Below are 20,627 nucleotides of genomic sequence, written 5' to 3'. Positions count from 1 at the left end.
TAGTTTTTCTATGTTTCTATGTTTCTATCTTGGAGGGTCATGGAGATAGGGAGAGGCAAGGCTGCGTGAAGGGATTTAAAAGCAAGGGTGAGAATTTAAAGAACAATAAGTTACTTGGCTTGGGGTTGGAGGACGATTGTCGGTCAGCGAGCACAGGGCGATAGGGGAGTGGGACGTGCTGCTAGTTGAGACACCGGGGGAGGAGGGGCAGAGTTTTGGATGGCCTCAAATTTGTGGGGGACAGAATGTGGAAGAGAGACCAGGAGTTGCAGTGGAATGGGCGAGTCGTAATGAAGGCACGAATGAGGTTTTCAACAGCAGATGAGCCGAGAAAGGGGCATCATTGCCGCAATGTTGCGGAGGTGAAATTGTTGGGGGGGGCGGGTGCTTAGCAATGGCACAAAAAATGGGACCTTCTTTGGGGGTTGAATCTCAGGCTGATGCCAGGGAGAGGGATTGCGTCAGTAACGAGGGAATGGGGTTTGGGGTAGGGACTGAAAATAATGGCTCCGGGTGGAAAATGAGGCGAGCCGTTCAAACGTCCATCGCCTTTGGCAGAACTGGAAAATCAGGCTGGGTGGGAGGGGCTGTACAACTCCACCCAGTGGTTCCAGTCCGCGGCATGACCTTCTGAAGGTTTCGCGTCCGATCTATGTACAGAATCTAATCTCTGAGAAATACATTTATGTTTATTGATTATTAGTGTCACGAGTAGGCTTACATTCACACTGCAATGAAATAACTGTGAAAATCCCCTACTCGCCACACTCCTGTTCGGGTAACACTGAGGGAGAATTTCGCATGGCCGATGCGCCCTAACCAGCACGTCTTTCAGACTGCGGGTGGAAATCGGAGCACCCGGAGGAAACCCACGCAGACATGGGGAGAATGTGCAGACTCCACACAGACAGTGACCCAAGCCAGGAATTGAACCAGGTCCCTGATGCCGTGAGGCAGTAGTGCGAACCACTGTGCCACCATACCATTCCAGTGAAACCTGATGTGAAAAGATAAGCCATGGCCCATGGAACCAGAAACATTATAAATTTGAACAGAGAAGAGGGTAAACGCAGGGCAGCTGGAGAACGAGAGAAGCTCGGTCATAGCTAGGGTGGAGAGAAAGATCAAGTTAATGCAAGGTAAGTCCATTCAAAAGTCTGACGGCAGCAGGGAAGAAGCTGTTCTTGAGTCGGTTGGTACGTGACCTCAGACTTTTGTATCTTTTTCCCGAAGGAAGAAGGTGAAAGAGAGAATGTCCGGGGTGCGTGGGGTCCTTAATTATGCTGGCTGCTTTGCAGAGGCAGTGGGAAGTGTAGACAGAGTCAATGAATGGGAGGCTGGTTTGCGTGATGGATTGGGCTACATTCACGACCTTTTGTAGCTGCTTGCGGTCTTGGGCAGAGCAGGAGCCATACCAAGCTGTGATACAACCAGAAAGAATGCTTTCTATGGGGGGAGGAAGAATTTATTACTATTTGTTCATTGCTCCTATGTTGCTCTGACGAAGTAGAAAGGGTCGAGAGCTTTAGGTGTCCAGATCACCAACAACCTGTCCTGGTCCCCCAATGCCGACACTATAGTTAAGAAAGCCCACCTACTTTCTCAGAAGTTTAAGGAAATTTGGCATGTCCGCTACGACTCTCACCAACTTTTACAGATACACCATAGAAAGCATTCTTTCTGGTTGTATCACAGCTTGGTATGGCTCCTGCTCTGCCCAAGACCGCAAGGATCTACAAAAGGTCGTGAATGTAGCCCAATCCATCACACAAACCAGCCTCCCATCCATTGACTATGTCTGCACATCCCACTGCCTCGGCAAAGCAGCCAGCATTATTAAGGACCCCACGCACCCCGGATATTCTCTCTTCAACCTTCTTCCGTCGGGAAAAATTTACAAAAGTCTGAGGACATGTACCAACTGACTCAAGAACAGCTTCTTCCCCGCTGCTGTCAGACTTTTGAATGGACTTACTTTGAATTAAGTTGATCTTTCTCTACACCCTAGCTATGGCTGTAACACTACATTCTGCACTCTCTCCTTTCCTTCTCTATGAACGGTATGCTTTGTCTGTATAGCACGCAAGAAACGATACTTTTCACTGTATACTAATACATGTGACAATAATAAATCAAATCAGATCAAATCAAAAAGTATTAGCATCTACTTGGCTCCTTTTGAATGGACACACTGTGCAGTGTGCGACAGCGTCCAAACCTGCCAACTTCTTCCACTTATATCTCTGCCTTGTGAATGCGGATCATTGTGAGCTCTCCCTGAGGAACTGCAGAGGTTTCATCAGCCGCGCGTTGTGTGGCAAAACCTCCTTTCCCGTTAATTCCAACCTCGTTCTCCTCGCACGGATGGGAAGCTGTTTATCCCTTCGATATACAAGTTCAGTGGGGCTTCCTTATGGACCATTGACATTCTCCCTGGTCGGGCACCATCTGAGTGTGTGGGGGGGGTGGGGGGGGAGTCCAAATCTTCAGGCCATGAATGTAAGATCGTGACAAGTAAATCCAGCAAAGAATTCAGGAGAAACTTCTTTCCCCAGAGGTTGAATGTTGGCCGACAAACGGCGCAACTCACTATCATAGAGGGTGATGGCATAAAGGGCTTAAGTGGAAGCTCGATATGTATCATGTGGGCGTTCAGGGCTGAAGGGGTTCATAGAAACATAGAAGATAGGAGCAGGAGGAGGCCATTTGGCCCTTCGAGCCTGCTCCGCCATTCATCACCATCATGGCTGATCATCCAACTCAATAGCCTAATCCTGCTTTCTCCCCATAACCTTTGATCCCATTCACCCCAAGTGCTATATCCAGCCGCCTCGTGAATACATTCAATGTTTTGCCATCAACTACTTCCTGTGGTAATGAATTCCACAGGCTCACCGGGTGAAGAAATGTCTCCTCAACTCCATCCTAAATGGTCTACCCCGAATCCTCAGGCTGTGACCCTTGGTTCTGGACTCCCCCCACCATCGGGAACATCCTTCCTGCATCTATCCTGTCTGGTCCTGTTAGAATTTTATAAGTCTCTATGAGATCCCCACCTCATTCGATTGAACTCCAGAGAAAACAATCATAGAGTCCCTACAGTGCAGAAGGAGGCCATTCGGCCCATCGAGTCTGCACCGACCACAATCCCACCCAGGCCCTACCCCCACATATTTTACCCGCTAATCCCTCTAACCTACGCATCCCAGGATTCTAAGGGGCAATTTTTTTAACCTGGCCAATCAACCTAACCCGCACATCTTTGGACTGTGGGAGGAAATCGGAGCACCCGGAGGAAACCCATGCAGACACGAGGAGAATGTGCAAACTCCACACAGACAGTGACCCGAGCCGGGAATCGAACCCAGGACCCTGGAGCTGTGAAGCAGCAGTGCTAACCACTGTGCTACCGTGCCGCCAATCTAGTCAACCTAGTCAATCTCTCCTCATACATCAGTCCCGCCATCCCCGGAATCAGCCTGGTAAACCTTCGCTGCACTCCCTCGAGAGCAAGAACATCCTTCCTCAGAAAAGGAGACCAAAACTGCACACAGCACTCCAGGTGTGGCCTCACCAAGGCCCTGTATAATTGCAACAACACATCCCTGCTCCTGTACTCGAAACCTCTCGCAATGAAGGCCAACATATCAATTGCCTTCTTTACCACCTGCTGCACCTGCATGCTTACCTTCAGCGACTGGTGCACAAGGACACCCAGGTCCCGCTGCACACTCCCCTCTCTCAATTTACAGCCATTTAGGCAGTAATCTGCCTTCTTGTTTTTGCTTCCAAAGTGAATAACCTCACACTTATCCAAATTATACTGCATCTGCCACTGATTTGCCCACTCACCCAACCTGTCCAGATCATTCTGAAGGATCTCTGCATCCTTGTCACAGTTCACCCTCCCACCCAACTTGGTATCATTTGCAAACTTTGAGATGTTACATTTTGTTCCCTCATCCAAATCATTAATATATATTGTGAATAGCTGGGGTCCCAGCACCGATCCCACTAGTTACTGCCTGCCAATTTGAAAAGAACCCATTAATTCCTACTTTTTGTTTCCTCTTTGCCAACCAGTTTTCCATCCGTCTCAATACAGTTCCCCCAATCCCATGCACTTTAATCTTGCACGATAATCTCTTATGCGGGACTTTGTCAAACACTTTCTGAAAGTCCAAATATACCACATCGACTGGTTCCCCCTTGTCAACTCTACTAATTACATCTTCAAAGAATTCCAATAGATTTGTCAAGCATGATTTCCCCTTCATAAATCCATGCTGACTCTGTCCGATCCTGTCACTGCTTTCTAAATGCTCTGCTATAAAGTCCTTGATCACGGATTTGAGAATTTTCCCCACTACCGAAGTTTAGCTTACTGGTCTATAATTCCCTGTTTTCTCTCTCCTTCCCTTTTTGAACATTGGAGTGACATTTGCTACCCTCCAATCTGCCGGGATTATTCCAGAGTCTATAGAATCCTGGAAGATGACCACCAATGCATCCACTATTTCTAGAGCCACTCCCTTCAGTACTCTGGGACGTAGATTATCAGACCCTGAGGATTTATCCACCTTCAATCCCATCAATTTTCCCAGCACCATTTCTCTACTAATATTGATCTCCTTCAGTTCTTCCCGCTCATTCTCCAACATTTCCGGCATTTGATTTGTGTCCTCTTTGGTGAAGACAGAACCAAAGTATGTATTCAGTTGCTCGGCCATTTCTTTGTCCCCGATTGTAAATGCAGTTCAGGAGGATGGGTTAATGCATGGGACTGCAGAAACAGTACAGCCCACATGATGATGAATGAGAGAGTCACGTGAATAAGAAGTTAGAAGCAGCAAGCCCATGACTCAGATAAACACCTTTACTCCTGGATATCATAGAATCATACAGCGCAGAAGAGGTCCTTCGGCCCATTGAGTCTGTACCAACACATGAGAAACACTTGAACTCCCACCTAACCCATTTACCAGCACTTGGCCCATAGCCCTGAATGTTATGATGGGCCAAATACTCACCCGGGTACTTTTTAAAGGATGTGAGGCAACCCGCCTCCACCACCCTCCCAGGCAACGCATTCCAGACTGTCACCACCCTCTGGGTACAAATGTTTTCCTCACATCCCCCGCTAAACCTCCTGCCCCTTCACCTTGAACCTATGTCCCCTCGTGACTGACCCTTCAACTAAGGGGAACAGCTGCTCCTTATCCAATCTGTCCATGTCTCTCAATCTTGTACACCTCGATCAGGTCGCCCCTCAGTTTTCTCTGCTCCAATGAAAACAACCCAAACCTACCCAACCTCTCTTCATAACTTGAATGTTCCATCCCATGCAGCATCCTGGTGAATCTCCTCTGCACCCCCTCCAGTGCAATCACGCCCTTCCTATAATGTGGCGACCAGAACTGCACACAGTACTCCAGCTGTGGCCTCACCAAAGTTCTGTACAACTCCAACATGACCTTCCTAATTTCGTAAACTTAGCCTGAAATGACAAGTGTCTCATAAGCCTTTTTCACCACTCTGTTAACATTCACTTCCACCTTCAGAGATCTGTGGACAAACACGCAAGGTCCCTTTATTCCACAGAAAAGTCAAAGTTTATTAAAGCTTATTTATTTGTCACAAGCAGGCTGACATTAACACTGCAATGAAGTTACTGTGAAAATCCCCTAGTCGCCACATTCCGGCGCTTGTTTGGGTTACACTGAGGGAGAATTTATCACGGCCAATGCATCTAACCTGCACATCTTTCGGACTATGGGAGGAAACTGGAGCACCCAATTCAATTAGTGATCGCTACCCGACCAGAAGGATGTGGAAGCTTTGGAGAGGGTACAGAAAAGATTTACCAGGATGTTGCCTGGTATGGAGGGCATTATCTATGAGGAGAGGTTGGAGAAACTTGGTTTGTTCTCACTGGAACGAAGGAGGTTGAGGGGAGACCTGGTAGAAGTCTACAAGATTATGAGAAGCATGGACAGAGTGGATAGTCAGAAGCTTTTTCCCAGGGTGGAAGAGTCAATTACTAGGGGGCATAGGTTTAAGGTGCGAGGGGCAAGGTTTAAAGGAGATGTACGAGGCAGATTTTTTACACAGAGGGTGGTGGGTCCCTGGAACTCGCTGCGGGGGAGGTAGTGGAAGCAGATACGGTAGTGACTTTTAAGGGGCATCTTGACAAATACATGAATAGGATGGGAATAGAGGGATATGGTCCCCAGAAGGGTAGGGGGTTTTAGTTCAGTCGGGCAGCATGGTCGTGCAGGCTTGGAGGGCCGAAGGGCCTGTTCCTGTGCTGTAATTTTCTTTGTTCTTTGTTCACCCGGAGGAAACCCATGCAGACACGGGGAGAATGTGCAGACTCCACACAGACAGTATAAATGGACTTAAGTGGAGGCTAGATATGTAGTTCGTGGGACTGGAGAAACAGTACCGCCCAAGACTGGAATCGAACCCGGCACCCAGACACTGCGAGGCAGCAGTGCTAACCACTGTTCCGTCCTAAATAAGGTGCACACCAAGTGACAGGGTGTCAGAAGAGGCCCAAATAGAGAGTTATGTGGTTATGCACTCCCATCCGCGGACTGCGCCTTCAATCATGGTAAAGCTACTGTAGTTCCAGAGGCTGCTCACCACTTTGACGGGGGAGAGCTGACCGGTGGTGAGTTAACCTGAGCGGTCACTGCACCTCAGGCAAGGGGCAAGGTTGAGATGGCGGGGCCTTCATGAAAAACCTCAACTGGTACGGGAATTGAACCCACGCTGTTGGTGTTGTTCTGCATTATGATCCAGCTGTCCAACCAACTGAGCTAAACCAACCCCAGGGTGTTGCCTGGGATGGAGCATTTGAGCTATGAAGAGAGGCTGGATAGGCTCCGGTTGTTTTCTTCAGAGCAGGGAAGGCTGAGGGGGGACATGATTGAGGTGTGTAAGATTATGAGGGGTATGGACAGGGTGGATAGGGAGCAGCTGTTCCCCCTTAGTTGAAGGGTCAATAACAAGGGGGCATAGTTTTAAGGTGTAAGAGGGATTTGGGGAACTATTTTTCACTCAGAGGGTGGTGGGAGTTTGGAATGCGCTGCCTGGGAGGACAGTAGAGGCAGGAACCCTCAAAACCTTTAAAAAGTACATGCTTGGGCACTGGAAATGTCATGACATTCAAGGCTATGGGCTAGAAGTGGGATTAATGTAGATTTAGTGTAGTTTTGCCAGTGCAGACTCGATGGGCCGAAGGGCCTCTTCTGTATTTTATAACTCGATGACTATGACTGATTTAGGCATATGGAAGGGCCAGGCCAAACACTAGAACTGGATACAATGAAGGAAGATATTTATAAGATTCAGAATTGCATCCGGATTTAACTATAACTCAGAGATTGAAGAATCAATACGTTATTCTACTCAATTGGAGCAACTGCTGATGATAAGATAGCAAAGCAAGGCATTAATGAAACATCAGATAAATTCAAAGCGGTCATAGAAGCCTTTGATAATTATTCTAAAACATGGAGCAGCAAGATATTAGAAACAGCCAAGTTTAATAAAATGGGTCCAGAAACCAGTTGAACCTGGGCGGCATGGTAGCACAGTGGTTAGCACTGCTGCTTCACAGCTCCAGGGACCTGGGTTCGAATCCCGGCTCGGGTCACTGTCTGTGTGGAGTCTGCACGTTCTCCCTGTGTTTGCGGGGGTTTCCTCCGGGTGCTCCGGTTTCCTCCCACAGTCCGAAAGATGTGCGGGCTAGGTTGATTGGCCCTTCTAAATTGCCCTTAGTGTCCCGGGATGCATAGGTTAGAGGGTAAATATGTGGGGATATGGGGATAGGGCCTGGGTGGGATTGTGGTCGGTGCAGACTCGATGGGCCGAATGGCCTCTTTCTGCACTGTAGGATTCTATGAACCAATGTATTTATTAGTGTCACAAGTAGGCTTACATTAACACTGCAATGAAGTTACTGTGAAAATCTCCTATTCAGCACACTCTGGCACCTATTCGGGTACACTGAGGGGGAATTTAGCATGGCCAATCCACCCAACTAGCACATCTTTCAGAGGAAACCCACACAGACACGGGGAAAATGTGCAGACTCCATACAGACAGTGACCCCAGCCGGGAATCGAACCCAGGTCCCTAGCGCTGTGAGGCAGCAGTGCTGTGCCACTAGGCCGCCCTATCATACTCAGACCAAAGACAAAGCATAGTTCAGAAAGTCCTCAGTGACGGTACAGCTAGTGCTATAGCCACCAAAAGACCCCAAAAAGCGCAAACAGTGTCCCGAAAGAATTGCAGAATGCTTTAGAAAGACGTGCAGAACTAAAACCTCTGGATACGTAGAGGGCGAGAGAGTTTTCACACACAAGGCAAATTAGTGGAATCGAGAAACAGCAGACGAGATCAAGGATTGGAGGTAACACTTTCTGCAGTGGGGACATTAGTGTAAATGGGTACGTCACTCATTTTAAATTTGATGCAGGAGCAAGCCTTATCCAATAAAGAATCCTTTGGACAGAGAGAAAGCCTGCTGATTTCACGATTGGATAGCCTGGTTTTGGTTTTAAGATGATGTCCCTTTGTTCATGAATTCCCCACCAGAGTAAAGAGTTTCTCCCTGCTGACCCTGATTGAACTCCTGGAACAGATCACTCCAAAATCATCTCTATTCAAAGCACAACAAGTTATCTGAATCAAGGACTGGGTTTTGGTGTGTGTTGACAGGCAATAGATAGGAGAGTTGATTTTGATTTTGATTTGGTTTGATTTATTATTGTCACATGTATTGGGGTACAGTGAAAAGTATTGTTTCTTGCGCGCTATACAGGCAAAGCATACCGTTCATAGAGAAGGAAAGGAGAGAGTGCAGAATGCAGTTCATTGAATGAGAGTAAAAGATAGAATTAGAAAGTTTGATGGTCATTGAATGCAAGATACCACCTCGCTCCAGTGCCATTGTGGTTTATGACCTTGTTGGTGACCTTTTCACAAAGGTCTCAAATGCACAGGGGCCACTTTTCCAAAGTCAACAGGAATTGGGAGGTCATTTTTGTAAAGTTTATGTATTGGTGTGGCAAGTGGGCTTACATTAACATTGCAATGAAGTTACTGTGAAAATCCCCGAGTCGCCACACTCCGGCGCCTGTTCGGGTACACCGAGGGAGAATTTAGCACGGCCAATGCACCCTAACCAGCACGTCTTTCGGACTGTGGGAGTGTGGTGAACCATTGTTGGTTCCCACCAGGTAGTGCTGAGCCATGGTCTGGCCAGTACTATGAGTCTGTAGATATGTTACTGTTGGGGTTAGGGTTGGGCTGTTCTACCTGTTAATATAGTCCTATGGTACACCCCAGTTGGCTCCGCCTCCTGGGAGAGGTATAAAGGTCACTGCTCTGCCTGGTGACCCTTTAGTCTGGGATCGTATACTGTATATAGTAGCTCTGTTATTGTTGGCAATAAAAGCCTTTATTTCCCGAGTACATCCAGCCTCTCGTGTGTTATATCGCACATCAGAGAGGAAACCGGAGTCCCCAGAGGAAACCCGCGCAGACACAGGGAGAACGTGCAGACAGTGACCCAAGCCAGGGATTGAACCGGGGTGCCTGGTGCTGTGAGGCAGCAGTGTCAACCACTGTACCACCGTGCCGCTGTGTGTATGCTACTGTGGTAGTGAGGACCCTTCATGCAAACCACCCACTGCGTCCTCAGTGACCTCTGGTTTGCTATTATTCAACAAGGCAGGAATTCAGCTCAGGACACCTTCCCTACTTCATTTAATGCAATGGGATATTTCACGCCAAACTGAAGCGGCAAAGTGCCTCAGTCTAAAATCTTGGGAAAAAGACAACCTCGCCCTCATTGCCACAGTGAAATATGGACCAAGAATAACCTGCCCAAGTCTCTGGAGTTGGGGCTTGAACCCATGACGTTGACTCAGAGATGGGTTGTTATCCATTGGGTCAAGACTCATACACTGAACAACTTAATTTAGCGCCTGTTTCTCTACACACTACCAGAGAGATGTGGAAGCTCTGCAGAGGGTACAGATAGGATGTTGCCTGGTATGGAGGGCATTAGCTATGGGGAGAGGTTGGAGAAACTTGGTTTGTTCTCACTGGAACGACGGAGGTTGAGGGGTGACCTGATAGAAGTCTACAAGATTATGAGGGGAATGGAAGCTTTTTCCCAGGGTGGAAGAGTCAATTACTAGGGGGGCACAGGTTTAAGGTGCGAGCGGCAAGGTTTAAAGGAGATGTACGAGGCAAGTTTTTTACACAGAGGTTGATGGGTGCCTGGAACTCGCTGCCAGGGGAGCGGATACGATAGTGACTTTTGAACGGCGTCTTGACAAATACATGAATAGAATGGGAATAGAGGGATATGGTCCCCGCAAGGGTAGGGGGTTTTAGTTCAGCCGGGCAGCATGGTCGGTGCAGGCTTGGAGGGCCGAAGGGCCTGTTCCTGTGCTGTAATTTTCTTTGTTCAATGATTCTTATTGAATGGCGGGGCAGGTTCAAGGGGCTGAATGGGCTATTCTGCCTATTTCTTCTGCTCTTATTGCATAGGGGGAGGGGGAGAAACAACAACAGGTAGTATAAGGGGTATCAGAGCTCATTCCATCTCTGGAGCCTTCGGTTTGACAGAGACTGCCATCGCCTTACCGTTTCCCCTTCAAATAAAGGAACAGCCCCTTTAATCCAGTGGCCATCTTACATCTTGTCGACGCTGTTTACCTTTGTGGCTGCGCCAATAATAATCACCTGACTCGATGATTCAGCACCAACTTGTCCTTCCCTCTTCCTGTCTGACTATCAGCTCCAAAAATAACAACTGTTCACTAGCAGCATGTGTTCTATTTTTACAAGATGATATCGACAGTAACCACAAGCTAACCTACTCTTTCCGAACACGGGGAGCCTGTGTGTGACTTTCTATCACGTATCCTTCCTAACTGCAACTTAAGGACGAAGGTCATGCTATGTGTCTGACTGTCCACATTTCGCGACTGAGTTCTTTTTTCATTCATTCCTGGGACATGGGCGTCGCTGGTTGGGCCAGCATTTATTGCCCATCCCTAGTTGCCCTTGGAGGGCAGTTGAGAGTCAACCACATTGCTGTGGCTCTGGAGTCACATGTAGGCCAGACTGGGTAAGGACGGCAGGTTTCCTTCCCTGAAGGGACATCAGTGAACCAGATGGGTTTTTCCGACAATGGTTCCAGGCGGGATTTTACGGTTCCGGGACGAGCAAGGATGTAAAATTCCGTCCTTAGAGTGATAGAGCAATACAGCAAAGAAATAGGCCATTCGGCCCAACCGGTCCATGCCAACCATGGTGTCCTCCCAGCTTGTCCCAAATGCCCATGTTTGGCCCATATCCCTCTAATCCTTTCCCATCCATGTACTTATCCAAATGCTTTTTAGTTGTTGCCATTATACCTGCCTTAGCCACTTTCTCTGGCAGCTCATTCCATATCCGCACCACCCTCTGCATGAAGACGCTGCCCCTCAGATCCCTTTTAAATCTTTCCCCCTCTCACCTTTAACCTATGCCCTCGAGTTTTCAGCTTCACTACCCTAGGAAAAAGACTATGCGCGTTCATCCTATCTTTGCCCCTCATGATTTTATACACCTCAATAACGTTGCCCCTCATGATTTTATACGCCTCAATAAAGTCACCCCTCATCCTCCTCTTTCAGGGTGCGGGAATTGCCATGAGACCTGCCCCCTCCTGGTCACTCAGGTGCTAATCCGGGGCCTAGTGCACCAGCTAGAGACCATCTATTCTTTCTCAGGTTAGTGATGCATTGTCCAACCGCCGACCTTTCACCTCTCGGAGCGTCAGGGGCAACGGAGTTTTTTTACTTGCCTCCTGTCAGCTCAAGCCCGGATTTTGTCCACGTTTTTGTTGCTGCTAGGGAGGGGGTTCCAGGATTTCGACCCAGTGACAGTGAAGGAATGATCGACATATTCCCAAATCGGGATGGTGAGTAGCTCGGAGAGGGGAACATCCAGGCGTTCCCATGTGTCTGCTGCCCTTGTCCTTGTAGATGGGAGAGTTGTGGGTCTGGAACGTGCTGTCGAAGGAGCCTTGGTGAGATGCTGCAGTGTATCTGCTTCTTCCAGTGGTGTAAGGTAGGTGCAGTTCAGGGCGCGGAAACTATCCCCGTTTTGTGTAACCTGTTGGAAGGTGTGGGTTCCGTGAGGGCGGTTTGTTCGTTAAATACATCAGGATGAGATTTCCACAGGGATCTCCCGGTGACTGCAGTCACATGACACCAAATTCACCAGGATTTCTCCCATTTTCTGCTGAGATTACGACAGGGAAAATCCTGCAGAAATCCCAGATGGATTCCCTCAGCAGAGTACATTTCCTGTCAAGCCTTGACACTTCGTGCATGGAAAGTCTACATCTCTGACAAGGCCCAGGTGAAGTGAGTGTTGGGGAATAATGTTCTTTCTAGACTTTGAGAACTTTTGATTTGATTCGTTTGAAGGTGTTAAGATGGAAAGGGGAACCGTCGATGGCGCGGTGGCACAGTAGTTAGCACTGCTGCCTCACAACGCCAGGGACCTGGGTTCGATTCTGGCTTTGGGTGACAGTGTAGAGTTTGCAAGTTCTGCCCGTGTCTGCGTGGGTTACCTCCGATTTCCTCCCACAGTCCAGAGATGTGCAGGTTAGGTGGATTGGCCATGCTAAATTTCCCCTTAATGTCCAAAGGTGTGCGGGTTAGGTGGATTGGCCATGCTAAATTGCCCCTTAGTGTCCAAGGATGTGTAGGTTAGGGGGATTGGCCATGCTAAATTGCCCCTTAGTGTCCAAGGATGTGTAGGTTAGGGGGATTGGCCATGCTAAATTGCCCCTTAGTGTCCAAAGATGTGCAGGTTAGGTGGATTGGCCATGCTAAATTGCCCTTTAGTGGCCAAAGATGTGTATTCAGGTGGATTGGTCATGCTAAATTGCCCTTAATGTCCAAAGATGTGTGGCTTAGGTGGATTGGCCATGCTAAATTGCCCCTTAGTGTCCAAGGATGTGCAGGTTAGGTGGAGTGGCCGTGCTAAATTGCCCCTTAGTGTCCAAGGATGTGTAGGTTAGGGGGATTGGCCATGCTAAATTGCCCCTTAGTGTCCAAAGATGTGCAGGTTAGGTGGATTGGCCATGCTAAATTGCCCCTTAGTGTCCAAAGATGTGCAGGTTAGGGGGATTGGCCATGCTAAATTGCCCCTTAATGTCCAAAGATGTGCAGGTTAGGTGGATTGGCCATTCTAAATTGCCTCTTAGTGTCCAAAGATGTGCAGGTTAGGGGGATTGGCCATTCTAAATTGCCCCTTAATGTCCAAAGATGTGCAGGTTAGGGGGATTGGCCATTCTAAATTGCCCTTTAATGTCCAAAGATGTGCAGGTTAGGTGGATTGGCTGTAGTAAATGAGTGGGGTTACATGGATAGGTTGGGCCCGGGTAAGAAACCTGGAGAGTTGGTGCAGACTCAATGGGCCAAATGGCCTCCCTTATGCACAGTAGGGGTTCTATGGATTGTCTAAAAGCTAGAGTCAGACCTTTCAGAATTCTACAGTATAAAGTTCTGAAGAAAGTTGACCGGAAACACTGCAGACTCTGCCTGACCTGCTGATTATTTCCAGCCTTCCTTTCAGGAGTTAAGTTCGGAAGAACAGCTACACGCCAATGTTCGGACGTTCGCTGCCTCAAATGGCAATCAATGCTGTGTCAATTATTAATTTTGAACCCAAGGTTGATAGGCTTCTGTTGACCAAAGAGATTAAAAGATATGTGGAGCAAAGGTGTGGACATGGAGTTAGATCACAGAGCAGCCATTGAATGGGCAGGTCAGTCTCAGGGGGCTGAATGGCCTCCTTCGCTTCTGATGTTCCTGTTCAAATAAAGGCAAGTAAAAGGATGCGATGCGGGTTCATGAGGATTTAATTGGAGCAACCAAAGGAACTGAGATTGGTTTTGAAGGGGACAGAATTGAAAAGCGAGGAGGTTATGCCAAGTCTGTTTCTACTTCTCGCATTCTTTCAGGCAGTGAACTCCAGATTTGGGTTGCCAACTGTGATGCAATGTATTCCTGGAGGCAGCCATCACATGACTTGCCCCTCACCGTCCAGCCATTAGTCGGGCAACAGATCCTTGTGATGTACGGCCTTCCTACACCAATCGGAAAGCACAGTGGCACAGTGGTTGGCACTGCTGCCTCACAGCCCCAGGGACCTGGGTTCAATTCCGGCCTCGGGTCACTGGCTGTGTGGAGTTTGCATGTTCTCCCTGTGTCTGCGTGGGTTTCCTCCGGGTGCTCCGGTTTCCTCCCACACTCTAAAGATGTGCAGGTTAGGTTGATTGGCCATGCTAAATCATAGAATCCTACAATGCAGAAGGAGGCCATTCGGCCCATCGAGTCTGCACCAACCACAATCCCACCTAGGCCCTATCCCCATAATCCCTTGCATTCACCCTAGCTAGTCCCCCTGATACTAAGGGGCAATTTAGCATGGGGTTATGGGAATAGGGCCTGGGTAGAATTGTGGTCAGTGCTCACTCGATGGACTGAATGGACTCCTTCTGCACTGAAGGGATTCTATGAAATACTCATTACTCAACTGAATGATGTTTGATTATCAGCCAATCAGCCTTTTCCCCCATTTTCAATATTTTTATATCTGGTAAAGAGAAATATTCAGAGGAAATTAAAACAGAAAATGATCTATTTTTAACGTTCCGATGATTTTCCTCCAGGATGGCACGCAGCAGTGTCCCGGAGATTAATCTTCGATTCCCGGAGACTCCAGGCCAATCCTGGTGAGTTCCCCTGGAATCTCCTCTCAACCCCCGGCATCTTACCCCAGATCTATTGCTCCCTTGGTTATGGCCTCCTCGAGCAAGCAGGGGTTAGGGAGATATGCAGCATAAGCGCTGGCACGGACTTCACAAGGGCCAAATGGCCTCTTTCTGAGCCACTTTGGTGGGTGGCACAGTGGTTAGCACTGCTGCCTCCCAGCGCCAAGGACCCGGGTTCAATTTCGGCCTCGGACTGCCTGTGTGGAGTTTGCACATTCTCCCCGTGTCTGCGTGGGATTCTTCCGGTTTCCTCCCGTTTTGCTCTGGGTCACATCTCGGTCAGAACAGCGGATTTCCACCACTGAAGTACATCAGTGAATCAAAGGGGTTTCCACCATAACCCACATGGTCGGAATTACTCGTACTAACTTTTCAATTCTAGATTTACTTAACAAATTGGATTAAAATTCCCTAAGAGCTGCGGTGGGATCTGAACTCACACCCACCAACTCACTAATCCTGACCTCCAGGTCACTGGTTCACTAACATAACCATTAATCTATCCTGTCAGGGTGGACGATTGCAGCTGAATGTGTTTCCACAGAGGCATCAGGGCAGGGATTGAGTCAAATAGCCTGGGTGATACAAATCTTGCCTTTGATCTTGACGTTGAGCATGGCTGGAGTTGAGCGAGGGATGGTACGGTGGCACAGTGCTTAGCACTGCTGCCTCAACAGCGCCAGGGACCCGGGTTCGATTCCCGGCTTGGGTCACTGTCTGTGTGGAGTTTGCACATTCTCCCCGTGTCTGCGTGGGTTTCCTCCGGGTGCTCCGGTTTCCTTCCACACTCCGAGAGACGTGTGGGTTAGGTGGATTGTAATTTGATCCTTATTGTCAGGGGGGCTAGCAGGGTAAATACATGAGGTTACAGGGATAGGACCTAGGTGGAATTGTTGTCAATGCAGACTTGATGGGCTGAATGGCCTCCTTCTGCACTGTAGGGATTCCTTGATTCAATGAGTATAGAATCTCTACAGTGCAGAAGGAGGCCATTCAGCCCATCAAGTCTCCACCAACCATTATCCCACCTATTCCGGCCATGCTATATTTACCCTAGCTGGTCCCCTGACACTAGGGTCAATATAGCATGGCCAATCCACCTAACCTGTACATCTTTGGACTGTGGGAGGAAGCCCACGCAGACACGGGGAGAATGTGCAGACTCCACACAGACAGTGACCCAAGCCGGGAATCGAACCCGGGTCCCTGGCGCTGTGAGGCAGCAGTGCTAACCACTGTGAATACTTTGTGAATTAAGAACCTCCCAAGTGCCATGTTGCCTATTTAGAAACACATAGAAACATAGAAACCCTACAGTACAGAAAGAGGCCATTCGGCCCATCGAGTCTGCACCGACCACAATCCCACCCAGGCCCTACACCCATATCTCTACATATTTTACCCGCTAATCCCTCTAATCTACGCATCCCAGGACACTAAGGGGCAATTTTAGCATGGCCAATCAACCTAACCCGCACATCTTTGGACTGTGGGAGGAAACCGGAGCACCCGGAGGAAACCCACGCAGACACGAGGAGAATGTGCAAACTCCACACAGACAGTGACCCAAGCCGGGAATCGAACCCGGGTCCCTGGAGCTGTGAAGCAGCACTGCTAACCACTGTGCTACCGTGCCGCCCAGATTTAGAAATCAGCAGCGGGATTGGGGAAGAGTGATCCAGATCCGATATGAAGCTTAATGTTTAATTATTAGTCGCAAGCAAGGCTTACATTAACACTGCAATGAAGTTACTGTGAAATTCCCCTAGTCGCCACAGTCCAGCGCCTGTTCAGGTCAATGCACCCTAACCAGCACGTCTTCCAGACTGCAGGAGGAAACCAGAGCACCCGGAGGAAACCCACGCAGACACGGGGAGAATGTGCAAACTCCACACAGACAGTGACCCCAAGCCAGGAAACGAACCCGGGTCCCTGGCGCTGTGAGGCAGCAGTGCTAACCACCGTGCCACCGTGCCGCCCCAATATTGTGTCAACAGAGAGGCACTTGCACAGCCCCCAACGACCCTTGGTAACACTGTACTGTACAGGTAGTGGGGCTGAGGCTCACGGGAGCGAAGTAACCTTAATTTCCCAACGATAGGATCAGTCCCGCAAAGGGTTAAGGCTAGGGACCCCGAGCATTTGCAACGCTGGGATTTCCTTCAAGCTTTCTTCCTCAAAACATCCGCTGTGTGAATGAATTAGCCGGTTTGTGCAGTGTGGCTTCCTCGCTGCTAAAGTAAGCAGTGGAAGCTTTCTGCCCCCGAGCCACCCCGGCTTCTGAATTGAGGCGGGGAAACACATTGCCCTTTGTGCAGGAGGAGCGCAGGGAAGTGTCAGCTCTGGCCGCAGCGAAGCTTCCCCTTCCTTCAGAATAAAGATGGTTCTGTCTCCCCGGCCCGACTCCACTTCCCGCAGCAGACGCAGTTGGCAAGTCACTTCAGGGAGGGGGGAGGAGGGGCGGCGGCGGTGGGTAAATAGGGAGCCTGCATGGGAACCAGGGAAGTCACGGTGCCGATGTGGTCAGGAGGCCAAGGATCGGTTCCGTCAGAAAGGTGCAAACTCCAGACAGAAGCAAAATACTCCGCGCGGGTGCTGGGAATCTGCAATAAAAACAGAAGATGCTGGATAAACGCAGCAGGTCTGGCTGTGTCTGTGGAGAAACAGAGTTAGCATTTCAGATCTGTCTGATCTTTCTCCAGAGCAGAATCACGGAATCTCTACAGGAGGAGGCCATTCAGCCCATCGAGTCTGCACCAACTCTCCAAAAGGGCATTATCCCCAGACTCTCCACTCCGCCCTATCCCCGTAACCGTGTGCATTTACCATGGCCAATCCACCAAACAGTGGGAGGAAACCAGAGCAAACTTACACACACAAACTCACACACACAAACACACAGACTCACACTCACAGACAAACACAGACACACTCATAAACACACACACACACACATACACTCACATAATCATAAACACACACTCACACGCACATATTCACAAACACACACTCACAAACACACACACACTCACACACACAAACTCACAAACACACACACTCACGAACACACTCACGCACACACACTCTCACTCACAAACACACACACACACAGATACATACTCACAAATGCACACACACTCAGAAACACATGAAAATGCACACACACACAAATACACACTCACAAATACACACATATACACTCAGAAACACATGCAAATATACACACACACACACAAACACACACACTCACACACACTCACTCACACACACACTCACACTCACTCACACTCACACACACACTCACACTCACACACACACGCGGTAATGTTTTCTCAGGGAGTGCTCCATTTAGACTCCCTCGCACACTATCCAACAGCAAGTGTCAGTGAGAATTCACACACTCCTCCACCGTAACTCCTCAATGAACTCATCCTGCTCCATCCTCCCCAAACCCAGGCACGAACCCGGAAAAGCTCTCAAATGAACCGCAGCGCCGGTGCCGGTTTTGACAGCCCTGCCCTGAATTCCGGAGAGCTGCCTTTGTCATAATTCTTTGCAAGCGTGGTCACTTTACCACAGGGACATACGGATTAGGAGCAGGAGTCAGCCACTTGGCACTCCGTGTCTGCCCCTCCATTCAATAAGATTCACTGCAACTTCACATTCCCACCGACCCCCAGTAACCTTTCCCCTCCTTGCTTATCAAGAATCCATCCTGCCTCGGCCTCAGTCACCCCTTGGAGGGAGAGAATGCCAAAGTCTCAAACCCTCTGGGAGAGAGCAATGTTTCCATCCTAAATGGGTGACCTCTTCCTTTTGAACTGTGACCCCTAATACTAGATTCTCCCACAACAGTAAAACATCCACTCCACACCCACCCTGTCAGGAACCCCCAGGCCGACCTACCCTGGATCATAGAATCATAGAATCCCTGCAGCGCAGAAGGAGGCCATTCGGCCCATCGAGTCCGCACCGTCCACAATCCCACCCAGGCCCTATTCCCATAACCCCACATACTTATCCTGCTAGTCCCCCTGACACTAGGGTCAATTTAGCACGGCCAATCAACCTAACCTGCACATCTTTGGACTGTGGGAGGAAACCGGAGCACCCGGGGGAAACCCACGCAGACACGGGGAGAATGTGCAAACTCCACACAGACAATGACCTAAGGCTGGAATTGAACCTGGGTCCCTGGTGCTGTGAGGTAGCAGTGCTAACCCACTGTGGCACCAGATCTTATATGTTTCAATCAAGTAACATAGGAGCGGCACGTGACGCAGTGGTTAGCACTACTGCCTCACAGCACCAGGGATCCGGGTTCGAATCCCGGCTTGGGTCACTGTCTGTGTGGAGTCTGCACGTTCTCCCCGTGTCTGCTTGGATTTCCTCCGGGTGCTCCGGTTTCCTCCCACACTCCAAAGATGAGCGGGTTGAGTGGATTGGCCGTGCTAAATTGCCCCTTTGTGTCGGGGGGGCCAACTAAGGTAAATGCATGGAGTTATGGGGATAGGGCCTGGGTGGGATTGTGGTCGCTGCAGACTCGATGGGCTGAATGGCCTCCTTCTGCACTGTAGGGATTCTATGAGTTGTCTCTTACTCCTCTGAACTCCAGCCAAAAGCAGCCAAACCTGTCCAACCTTTCCTCAGAAGACAACCCGCCCATCCCAGGTATTAACCAAGTTAATCTTCTCTGAACTGTTTCCAACAGATTTACATATTTCCTTAAATAAGGAGAGCAGTATTCTACACAGAACTCCAGCCGTGGTCTCACCAAGGCCCTGTGCAACTGACATAAAAACTCCCAGATAAAAGCAAAATACTGCGAATGCTGGAATCTGAATCACAAACAGAAAAAAGCTGGAAAACGGCAGCAGGAGGATGTAGAGATGCTTCAGTGTGACTTAGAGAATCATAGAATCTCTACAGTGCAGAAGGAGGCCATTCGGCCCATCGAACCTGCACCGACCACAATCCCACCCAGCTCCTATCCCCACAACCCAACATATTTACCCTCCTAATCCCCCTGATAATAAGGGGCAATTTAACATGGTCAATTCACTAACCCGCACATCTTTGGACTGTGGGAGGAAACCAGAGCACCCGGAGGAAACCCACGCAGACACGGGGAGTATGTGCAAACTCCACACAGACAGTGACCCAAGCCGGGAATCGAGCCCGGGTCATAGGATCATAGAATCCCTACAGTGCAGAAGGCCCATCGAGTCTGCACCGACCACAATCCCACCCAGGCCCTATTCCCGTGATCCCCATATTTACCCTGCTGACCCCCCTGACACTAAGGGGCAATTTAACATGGCCAATCAACCTAACCAGCACATCTTTGGACTGTGGGAGGAAACCGGAGCACCCGGAGGAAACCCACGCAGACACGAGGAGAACGTGCAGACTCCGCACAGAGTGACCCAAGCCGGGAATCGAACCTGGGTCCCTTGCGCTGTGAGGCAGCAGTGCTAACCACTGTGCTGCCATGCCACCCAGGAAGCTGAGTGAAGGGCAAATGCATGGCTGATGCAATATAATGTGGATAAATGTGAGGTTATCCACATAGGCAGCAAAAACAGGCAGGCAAATTATAATCTGAATAGCTATAAATTGAAAAAGGGGAATGGAGAACGAGACCTGGGTGTCCTGGGCGGCACAGTGGCACAGTGGTTATCACTGCTGCCTCACAGCGCCAGGGGCCCGGGTTTGATTCCCGGCTTGGGGATCACTGTCTGTGTGGAGTCTGCACGTTTTCTCCGTGTCT

Source organism: Mustelus asterias, chromosome 24, assembly GCF_964213995.1.
Source record: "Mustelus asterias chromosome 24, sMusAst1.hap1.1, whole genome shotgun sequence".
Lineage (NCBI taxonomy): Eukaryota > Metazoa > Chordata > Chondrichthyes > Carcharhiniformes > Triakidae > Mustelus > Mustelus asterias.
This window is presented reverse-complemented; position numbering follows the sequence as displayed.